Consider the following 12,010-nt stretch of genomic DNA (forward strand, 5'->3'; position numbering starts at 1 on the left):
ATACAGTGAGGCTCACAGGACAAACTGCACAAATTCTGTAACTTTGATCTGCACAAAACTGCTGGAAGTTTCTTTGGGCTTCCTTGTCAGACAGTCCAGGAAGGGCTGTACTAGTGTAGTAACTGGGCTGCTGGGCACCTGGACACAATCTCTGAGCAGAAAGAGAGGACACATCTGGAAATACATGGAAGTATAGAATTCCTAAAATGTTAAGTGCATGTACTGTGTTAGCAAGTCTCCAGAGAATAACTGAGTGTGCCAGTATTACTTCCCTGCATCAACTGCATAATTGCCAACCTTTCTATTCCCTCTGGATTGCCTACATGAGGAAATGGCATCTATTTTTTCATTAGCTAATTACATTATGATAATGAGAAAAATATATACCATGTAGACAAACACTTAGGCAAATCTTTATCTACACTTAAATTAGCCATGAATATTCTGAAAAGTCTCTTCAAGTTACATTAGAATAGCTTTCTCTTGCAGAGAAACCAGGAATTTGCTGTTACAGTGTAGATGATTTGCTTTGTACAGTCTTTTATTGTCACTGGTTTGATATTTTTCCTTTTTCCAAAGGAAAATGGATTTTTTCCTCTGATTTAGATTTTAAGCTCTTTGGGGCAGAAATCATGTTTGTGTGTATTTGTACAGCAGACTCGGTCTTGATGACTGCGGTTTGTAAACATTACCACAATATAAATAGTACATTAATCATTAATTATGTTGTTGATACATTACAATGTCTTAAGTGGTGTCAGTGTCTATGACCCTGTCTCATTTCAGAGATGAGATCAAGACATTTCCATAATCAAAACATTTGTCTGAAATAATGGATCTCCCAGATCCTCCTGGAACAGATTCAGAAACAGATATTGACATAGTACATTAAACTTTTTGCCTAAGGTAGCATTCATACCAAAGATTGACATATTTTGTGAAACTTGAGAGGATAAAAAATTATTAACTAAAGTACGTGCATCAAGTATATGCATCTATACACAATTTGATACACACAAGAGTCTCAGACTGCTTTGCAGACATTATTTCACTACCTATAATGTACAAAAATATCATAATCTCAATTTAACTCCAGGATAAACTAGCCTATTCAGTCAACGTGTTCACAAAATGTAAGAAAATAAGTAAATATGTGTGATTGATGTATATAAGAAATGGATAAATGCTAGACTCCACAAATCAGGTGCAGATACATTCCAATTTCTTGTGTTAGCCAATGCCTTGAACACTGAGTTCACTGTTACTTGACCTGAATTGATTTGATTGCCAAGGTCATGCTGGAAATCTGTGACAAAAAAAAAAAAAAAAAAATAGAAACCAGACTTTCTAACTCTCACTAAATTATCTCCTTAATTACAGCAACTGACAGTGCGATCCATAACAGCATTTAACCACATGAAGAGCACTTTGAGACAATTTCCCAACTACTTGAGGCAAATAACTCAAATCTCATCTAAAGTGCCTAGGGACACATAGCTTGGACTGAGGAGCTTCACTCTTGCATCCACAGAACAGAGCAGCAACACAAAGTACCTACCCAACCATGGTATAGGAGATGCAGGTCCTCCCCTCCTTCCTGAATTCCCAGACACTGTGGTGACATTCTGTATCTCTCTTGTCCTGTTGATCTTTGTCACATGAGTTGTCCTGGTCCTCCAAAGAAGAGTAGGTGTCCACCAGGAATGGCCAATATCTGGCCATTCCTGGAGATGCCTGGCTGTGCTGCAGAGAGAGAGCTCTGGGTTCAGTGCCCCTGGGGCTGAGGAGGGCCGCTGGAATGGGCTGTTCTTCCACTTCATTTGCCTTCATTCAACTGCATGATTGAGATGTTGATGGTGGTGAGCTGGTTTTGCTTTCTGCCTCACCAAAGCATCTAACTCTATTTCTGAGTTACATTTCTATATGGAGGCTAGAGGGAGAACTTCAAACACAAACCTTTCTTCAGCATACCCTGTTGCTTGGCTCAGTGCCCTGAATTTTGAGATGCCTGTTGTCAACGTCAGCTTTAAACATCTGCCCCACCTGCTTGTTGTGTGGGACAACCCACTTAGGACTAGGGACCTCTCTGGAGGTGGGCACATACAATTTAGGAACTGAATATCACAGTTCTCTGGACCTTTCTAGAAAGGGTCTTCTGAGATAGCTCAGAAACCAGACACTGAATTTCAAATGCCCTCAATCCTGCTTTGATAGAGGCCATCTAGAAAGGACTTTAAAACCCAGGGAAGATAAAACACAACCAACAGAGGAAGCAGAAGTCACTGTGGAAGAAACAGCTAGACTTAATGATCATGGATTTGGAAAACTCTAATTCATCTTACTATCACTTGCACATTAAAGCTGTCTGCAGATGATGTCTCAATGCCTTATTTTCTCCTCTGCAAAAGGAAGAAGGGTGTTGGTGTGTCCTACGGGAATGCTGTGAGTTTAAACTGAAGTGTGGAGATAGGATGGAACAAAGGTCTAATACAGAAGTGATAGTCAAGTTACAAGTTGTTAAGTAAGTTACAAGAACTATTCACATGCATAGTGAGAAATGACTGTGAACAACCTCCACCTGGGGTGAGGCTTTTTCATTTGTGCAGGCATTGTCCTGTTTCAGCTGTTTCCCTGCTTGTGGGAACACACTTAGAAAATCAGTAGTAAATTCTTTTAGCTTTACTGGGAATAAGAATCCTCACTCTTGAGTGCCTACCTGAGCTTTTCCTTTCTGACCATCCTGATTAGCTGCCAGTATCTGAGTCTCAGTCTTACATGTCTTCATATGTAAACTACATTTCTGACCCACAACACCCTTCGGTTGCCTCTACATCTGGTGTCTGTGGAGCAGAAAGGTCCAGACTTTGTCAAGAACAGCTGTTTCACAGCTGACTGTCAAAAGCTCAGCAGAACATCATGATCTGTATGACAGCTTGTTTTCTTTTGCACCCTTACCAGGCACAGTTTCCAAGTCTCTTGAATCAAGGTGTAAGAGCAATGCCATTGTTTGTTCACCATCATTCAGTAGATGTGTTTATGTCCTCAGAACAGATCAGGTGCAGCTGTGTCTCCAAGGGACATGCCTAAAATGTTAGATGTCAGACAAGGGGTGAAAGAAACAAAGTAAACTGAGGGAGGGGAAGAGTAGACCAACAGTGACACTTTTCAGCTGGACGATTAAGAAAATGAGAATATTCAAGTACTTTTCGACCAAATACAAGCTTGTATTTGGTAGCTTATGCTATAGAAACAAGCTTCTGGGAGAGGTGTGGTAGGAGAGACACCAGTATTATAAACAGAGAGAAGGGGAGTGTTTCATGAGGAAAACAGAAAGGTGAGAGAGACTTTGTTCATGGCATAGAGGCCGTTGACTTGCCCTTTCTATTCATTTAGAGGAAGTCACTGAACTTTTCTTTAGTAGCAGTCATCCATTTTATAGGGATGTCTCAAATTCACGTGCTTATCATATTCTACAATATACTAGAAGATAATTAACCAATTATAATGACCTTCTGCAGAGTCAAATATTCTTTTTCAAAATCCACCTGGGTAAAGGTCAGAATTTCTGAAAAGTTACTTGTTTGATCTAATAAGGCCCTGCATCACCCCTCATTTTGAAGCTGAACTTCAGTGATCCTCAGATATTACTTATCTATGATTTATATAACGTCATTTTTATCCTATTGTTTCTAGTACCCTACTTCAATTAAGCACTTTTGTAGCATCATTTTCTAGTATTCACTGTGTTCCTCCAGATAAATCTTAAAAATGTTCTCTATTTCTGCCACCATAAAATTGGAAAATTTAGCACTCAATTTCTGGAAAAATAAGGTGATCATTCTTGTTATTATTGGAAATCACAGTGACATTACAGTAGTAGTAGAGCAGCAGTAGCATGGTGGGTCCCCAAGAGAAAATTCCTACTGCTGGGGAGGCTGGAATCACTAAAAATCAGTGTGCTACACTGTGCACTCTTACTTCCCATGATCTAATTCACCAGCTACTACGGAAAGATTATATCAAATGGGACAAGTATGTGATAAAAATAGGGTAAAAATTCGTGTATAAAATAATAATTCGATGTATAATGAAACAAAGCTAAAGTAAAATTGTAAAATCCAGTAGAAGGGTAACCGTTCTCTCTCAGCCTGCTAATCTCAGTTGCAAAGACATGACGAAGATCATCAACTTAGACAAAAGACACTGGCCAACCCTGATAAGAATCACTTCCTCGCCAAGGCAAGGAGAAATTCCTTCCTGACGACGATGCCAATTTCATCAACCTACTGGTGCCACGAGCGGAATGAAATCAACATAGGACAGACTCTTGGAATTGACATAAGAAAGGAGCCTTCCCGGAATGAGACAACTAGACTTGATGAGGTCCGGGAGGGCCATCGAAAAGAAATCCGGACTATTCAACCCACCTTGGACACCTGAACTGCCTAAGGGCAGAAAATTCCTATAAAACGGTGGACTGAAAGCTGCACCGGCGTGGACTAGGGCGTCTTGTACATCGGTGCGGACCTCTATCCACCCAGCGCGGCGCTGACAATTTCCTATTTTTGTGGTTTTTCTCTTTTTCAGGTGCTCGATATTCTGTTGTTAATAAATTGTCATTTATTAACCTGAAATTTGCCTTTGCATTTATAACAAGTATATGATTTTACAGCTTTAAAGACAGAGAAGATTTAAGCATAGCTGGAATTAAGGGGTTGAAGAATGTGATTAAGGACATAAATGGGAAGAAATTGGAAGCCCAGAATAGCGCCAGCAGAAAAGTGTATGGAGAGAGAGAGAAAGAGCGTAGAAACTACGATTAGATGTATAAGGATAACATTTTAAAGCTGTTCCCACTTGTATTCTTCATCTGAGCTACAGGTAGAGAGTGCAGACCTCTTTGATAAATACTTGGATGGAAATCCTAATTAGTTCTGCCTGTCCCTGAGAGGAGCCCTGAAACCCAGACACACAGAGAAGATCTGGGAGGAGCAAAATCTTATTTGAACTGGGGATAGACTTGCACAGGCTGCTGGTGCAGGGTGCAGTTCCAAGTTTCAAGTCATACAATAGTTATCCCATTCAGTGCATGTCACAGTTTCTTTAAGAGAATCCATATCAGCAACACCAAATATTTCAGCCCTCATTTCTATAAATAACAGGAGAATCACTTGGAGATCATATAGCCTCCTTTATATTTAACTAGTTGCCATAGCATCTCTCCTGCAAAACTGTTATAGCTGTGGCTTCCTAAAGGATTTCTAACCCTCATCAACAGTGTTTCTCTCCTCCCTTAGAGAAAAGGAGGAAGGATAGAAAATTAAGGTTCAAATAGTTTTCTTGAAGCGTAGCTAAGATTATCTGATGAATTCCCATGCCTTTTTAGAAAGAATCACGTCAGAAAAATACAAGTATCTGAACACTAGAAAGGAAGAATTAAAGTGCATGTTCAGGCAACCTTTACCCTGCCTGGCTTGTGCACCCTGGCTCCGGGAATAGCTCCCATACCGAAGGGTGGCTTTGAACTCTGCAGGGGGGTGGCTACACCTGCCCTGCAGCCAAATTCCTGACGCACCTCACCCCCAGAACACCAGATCGCTCACATTTGATAAGCCCTCTGCTCCTTTTTTGTAGTCTCTTTGCCTTTATGTATCTGACACATCCAACCCTACACTCACCTGCCATTAAGCCTATACAAAGAGAGCTGCTGGAATCCTTACTTTATGCGACCAATTCAATGCAGTGCTTAAATGAGGTGTGTAGGAGCTCTTGAAGCTACAGGAAGCCCTCTTTTGTTCAAATGAAGGACCTAGCAAGGAATTTTTTTCCTCCATTCACGGGTGGGAATGGTCCATCCACATCAGCTTTTCACATGAACCACACCTTGGCTGAACTGCTGTGACTAATCCTTCTGGCTAGTAATGCTTTGATGATTTGCACATGTTCCAGTGCTATTGACAAGGAAGGGCGAGTGTCAAGGTTTCATAGATATGTCCTTTAATCCTTTATTTCCCATATTTTCAGATGTAGGTGCTAGACCTAAAGCTGACTTGAAGGGCATGAAATACCAGGGGAGTTTTAACTCTGCATTAATGATGGTTTTTCTCAGTGACTATAAGATCTGTCAATGAATTTAGGAACATCCCCGCCGTGGGAGCCGTCTCCCACTCTAGAAGTACTAAAATGAGGCAGAAAGATAAGATGGGAGACATTAAACCATCAAAAGTTCATCCTTGTGATTGCAAGGATTAAAAGGAGGAACTCAGAACACCCTTCCAAATAGATGTACACAGGAATTTGAATTAACAAGGTCTGAGTCTAAGAGGTATTCTTTTTCTGCTATTATCTTTTTAATGAAAATACCTAATCCCCAGTACATCTATGGCAAACCATTTCTCAGCACTGTTGCTTGGAAAAGAGTGTTCAATCATTTGTCTCATACAAGTATGCATCAGTAGTATATAAAAATATTTTTATGTGTTTTATGATTCAAAAGAAGATGAAATACAAAAGAGGATTAAATGTACCTAATTTATGACAGCCCACTATTTTAGAGCTCACCCTGCTTTAGAAGAAATTGCTTTTAAGTCATAGAAATGGCAGTTTTGGTTTCCTCTGTAGTATGTCAGTGAGCACTTTAGGAGTTCTATGAGCTACAGACGTAAGTTAAGTCAACTGCTCAGACAAATAAAACATGCCTCACATTCTGCTATGTATCCATCACCTGGCTGCTCACCGTAGACCTCTTTCTTATGAGTCCCTGTGAGCAGGACAGTTTGCTCAGCTGAATGATCTACCAGAGCTCAGGCTGTTGTGAGCAAGGTGTGTTATAAATGAAGTTATAGGCAACGTGATGCAACCGGATATTTGCATACCACTGGGGTATAAATGTGCTCTACAAATACATAAAAGCAAACAGACTTTGTTTTCGCTGTGGTCACATTATATGTTTACAACAGCAGGTGTCAGTCTCCTGAACAACTAAGACACCAAGTAATTTTAGAAATGACTTGTATTTATTTATTTATGTCTGTCAGGGATGCAGGTAGTATTGAGAAGAAGATACCATTAAAGGGCACTAATCAGCATTACAATATCCAGGAGAAGTCTGCTCTATGACAGTAATGCCATTCCTGAGCTGTGCTCCTGGCATTTCAGTTTTTCATTAGCATTTAAGAGAACATTTGAGTCTGCATTTGTCCTTTGGCTTTTGTGGGCATGTAACAAACAGGGGAAGCAAAGTCTAAGATTATTGTGTAGAAATTACTAAGGAAGTAATAGGAATATGTTCTCAGTAAATATATAAGTTTGAGGTTAGAGCAAAAAGCCAGGAGCTAGACCTCCAGGGCTTTGTTCCCTGGTCTGTTATTAATGCCTAGCATCCTTAGATGAACCCCCTGCCAAGTTCCTCAGGTGAACCCCTGAAAGCACTTCCCTACTTTTACATTCTCCTCTCTTCTGCCACCGAGGGTGCATCTCAGTCTGAGACATAGAATGGATTATTCCTGGAATAGTACTATGAGATCCACTGAGGAAAAGGACTTGGAGATTAAGCATATGGATAGAAAAGAAATACATGCATGTCCACATGACTTTACTTCTTTGCCCACTCCCTCTCCAATACAATAAAGAAGCAACACTCACAAAAGACCCCTACAGACACTAAAACCATTCAAGGCAACTCTGAACACACTACAGGGTTATCAGAATTCACAGTTTCTTTCCTATTTATTGTGTTACAAAGGAAAATTAGATTTTAAAGCACTGCAGAGAGTTGGCCTGAAGTTCTTAAAAATATTACATTCTAATATATCTTAATAACATAAAATGTATCTTAATATTATAAAGGCTGAATATGGACTTCATTTTAAGGACTCCTCTGCTAGTATCAAAACAGAAAGTAGGGCTATTAACCCAACTTTCTCCATGGTAAGTGGAGGACAGTAAGAGCCTCTTTGACTGCTGTAAACTTTTCATCTGAGATTCTGGGGCATATCTGGATGCCAGGCAATACAAAAATTTTTTTCAGAGCTGGATTGGTCCAAATTTTGTTCAGTCAATCAGGGAAAGAAAAAACCCCAAAAAAACAGAAGAAGATGGAAAAAAAAATTGTCTGTTTGGCTGTTTTGAATTACAGTACCTATCTTCATCTTTGTTCCCTAGCTAAGATAAGGAACTATTATCCTGCAGAAATAATTCCCTACCAGCTTGAATCTACACTGGGAAAAATTGCAATTTCTCTTTTTTGAATACATTTTTATAATGTAGCATTACATTATAAATAGAGTTCCATAGGCTTAAGTAGGAGATAAATTGATTGTGCTAAGATGAATTTTTTCAGCTGGATTTTACAGAAATTGAACATGGGAATTGTTACAATCTGTTCTGAGATAAATGTCTATTAATTCATAAGCATGAATTTCTCCAAACATTTTATCTAACACTTTCCAGCACCAAACATTTAAATTCAAAGAAAGATTAATGTGGATGAAGTGGATGAAGAGAGCTTCAAGCATTAAATGGTTCACAGTAACATCTTTCCAACCCATTAGCTGGAGCACAAAGCCTTCATGAAAGAGTCAAAAGGGAATAAATGTGCGCTTCCTAACATCTCATGGTGGCATCTCTTCACAAACTGTGGCTGACATCTGTCCCTCTCCCTCCAGCTTTCCTCCCGTGCTATTTTGTTAGACCATGCACTGGTTCCCAAGTTATGATCCACCTCTCATGGTATTGTGATCAATGCTTGGATTGTCAATTGTAACTTCAATGATATATTAATTAATTGTATCTATTTTGTGTGGGCAATGCAGGCACCTAAACCGAGAAAGACTGTCAGTGCACTTTCCACTAAGAGCATGTTTGATCACAAAGCCTACATGACAGTGTGAATTTGGATTCAATTCATTCCCAGTGACCTGAAGTTGAAAGCAGTCCACTGAAAGCAATAACATTTGCAGGCTTGCTTTGGGTTCTGTAGTCAGTGGCTTCATCTCTGTGGCTTCACTTGCAACCAAATTTTAATTTATCTCACAAAGCACAGTGGTTTCCCAGCTGTAGTGTAAATTCCATGCAGCAGTCTCAGAAAGCTTTCCAGAGTAGCTTTCATTTTTGTATCTCTCTCAGATCCTTCTTCACTCCCAAAACAGAGAAAAGAGGTCAATTATCTTCTTTCACTAGAAGCAAGACAGAGCCTGTGAATATACTAGATATGCCCTGGTAGATGGTAAGAGTTAAAACAAAGCAGGTCTTCATTTCCTTCCACAACTGACTTGATTCCTGAAGTGATGGTGGTGTGTGGGGAAGGGGACTGCTAAGAACTCTACAGTGGCAGAGGCAGTGTTAGGAATGCAGGAATCTGGGAACACTGGAGAAACTTTGGATTTTTTACTACAGATGTGCAGTTTCCAGATGAGAATGCCATCCATATCTGAATAAGGTATATATTGCCTGCATTTCTGTTTCAAAATATTTAAAAAGCTTTTTCTTTTTGTTTCAAAAAGGGCCTACAAACCCTTGTTCTGCCCCTGTCTATGCTGGGCTGGGTCAATATGCTCCTGTCCCCACAGCTCTGGGCTGTGGCAGTGACTGACATGGAGCTGGAACTGCCAGACCTCTTTCAGAGCTCCAGGACTGGAAGCCAGCAGAGAAGTGTCTGGCAGTGACAGCACAGCATTCAGCTGTGCAACACTCCTACCCTTCTAATGCATTTCACACTCAGCAGATTGAATTGCTTTGGTCTTCTCATTTCTTTTTCTTCCAGCAAACAAAACTTTTTCCCCCCCTTTTCCTTGACAAAGAGTTTTGCCATATGCTCCAAATCAATTGGAACCTTTCTGATGCTTTGTTACTGCCCACATCTTGGGCTGCATTCAAAAAAAAACAACCAACTGAACAAAAAAAACCCACAAAAAACAAAAAAAACAAAAAAAGGCAGCTTAAGCATTTCTGTTTCTGCTCTAACCAAACTAAAATTGAAACATTCTGTTCATTAATTCAAGGGTTAATGTGTCTTATCACTCCTTTCTTACTCTGAATTAACTAGAAGTGAACCATTTCTTCGCTGTAACTGATGTATCTGTCTGACCCATTTTTGTCTTTCTGCATGGATAGTTGTCATGAATAGAAAATAATTTATTCATATTCATTCACCAATCAACATTATTTGTTGACTGAAGTTTTACTTCCCCAATTATCTTAATCTGATTTAATGCGGCACTTCATGCAGTTCTGTCCTTTCTTGTGTGCTGCCACTACACACTATGTGCTGTATCCACCTGGAGAACCAGGCCATTCAGCTAAAGAAGAAGAAACAAAAGCTTTTTATCGATAAAACCCATTTTCTAGCAGGAGCAGTTCCCACATGAGCATCCCCTCATGAGCATCACTGTGGCCCACAGAAGGGGCAGAGGTGGGGCTGCCCTCTGCTTTCAGCAGCAGTGGGATCTGAGATCAATTTCAGCTTCTGCTTGAATCTGGCAAATAGCTTTCAGACTACATTACTGTAGGTGTTACTTAGGGCATAAGGAATCCATATCCCATGCTAACGCCTAGTGAAGACACACTTACTGTAGTAGAACAGTCATACATTCACATATTATGAACCACCTATTAATTGCACTGACAAAGACCCTTTGTTTGGGAAATAATTGAGTCACCCCCTTGGATATCTGCTGGCACAGCACATACTGGTGAGGAATCATGCCCCTTTCCTTCCCACAGATGATAAAAGTAAACCCACATAAATCTGCAGGATTGATTTACTTAGAGGGATAGGAATAAGAAGGCAAGTACTCAGAGCACGAAAATGCCATTGTTTGGGTTTGACCCAAGATTTCTATTACCCCACTTTGTTCCCTCCTGCTCTTCCTCCAAGGGCACAAGGCACTGGGGAGGTCACTCTGTACCAGGGGATGGGAAGAAATGATGTCAATACAGTCCCTCATACTCTGTGTCCAGGCCTGGTGTACCATGAGTACTGCTTTGTATTCCCCAGCTAAAATGTGTTTTACAGGTACCTGGCTGCTACTTTTGAGATGTGTTTCACTGAAACCTTCCAGTTATTTGATATGTTTTGGTTTTTTCAGTCCCTTTCTTTTTTCAGTGAAGTTGTTCTGGGAATGGAGAGTTGCATTTTCAAGATCTATATTAATTTTTAATCTGATATTTGCTACAAATTTACTTTATTTCCATTAAACTACTTGAATCTGCTAGTGAGAATTTTCAGGGAAAGCAAAAGAAAAGGTATCCAAGCCCAGAAGAAAGAATAAAAGATGAAATCACACCTCTGCTTATAGAGATGCAATTAAAACAGAATTAGAAAAATCAGGGGAAGAAATTTTAAAAAAAGGAAAATTAATCCTTTGAGTCTTCTAGTTTATTTAAATCAGCTAATAAGTTTATATATGTTAGGTACAACTCCATTAGGGAGATTGTCAGTATAACTATCCTTGTATAATTATATTAATGGATAAAATCAATTTAAATGTTGAAATGAAAGGCTAAAGCATATTTTTCCTTTACTACTCCAGGTTTACTTTTACACTGTCAGAGCATATGCAGCCAAAGTAACCTTAGTTCAATTTACATCATGCGATACAAAGCTGTCGCTGTCACCTTTTAAATCATCGTAGTTTGTTTAATAGCCTTAGTATTTGCCTTAGGTAAAACAGATTAAATACTTTCCTTATGTTAGTCCTTGAAGACAGCATAGGAATATTATATGACTGCAAACAGAAGAAAACAACTCTTCCAAGAGGAAGGAAAATGTAGGCCATTCACTGGAAAATTTGAGAACAGATGAGTACGGCAGACAAAACTCAGGAGGAGATGGGCATTTTCTCCACCTCTTTGGCCCAAAATCCATTTTAACGCAGTAGTTCCCATGGAGCTAAAGCCTACAAAACAGACTCTGACTATCTTTCTCTCTCTATCTGGAGTGTTAGGAGTTAAGTTCTTGAAGTTGGTAGAGTACCTTTGCTTCTGGAGACACAGGACCCACAGAAGTATT

Source organism: Zosterops lateralis, assembly GCF_965231275.1.
Source record: "Zosterops lateralis genome assembly, chromosome: 3".
NCBI lineage: Eukaryota > Metazoa > Chordata > Aves > Passeriformes > Zosteropidae > Zosterops > Zosterops lateralis.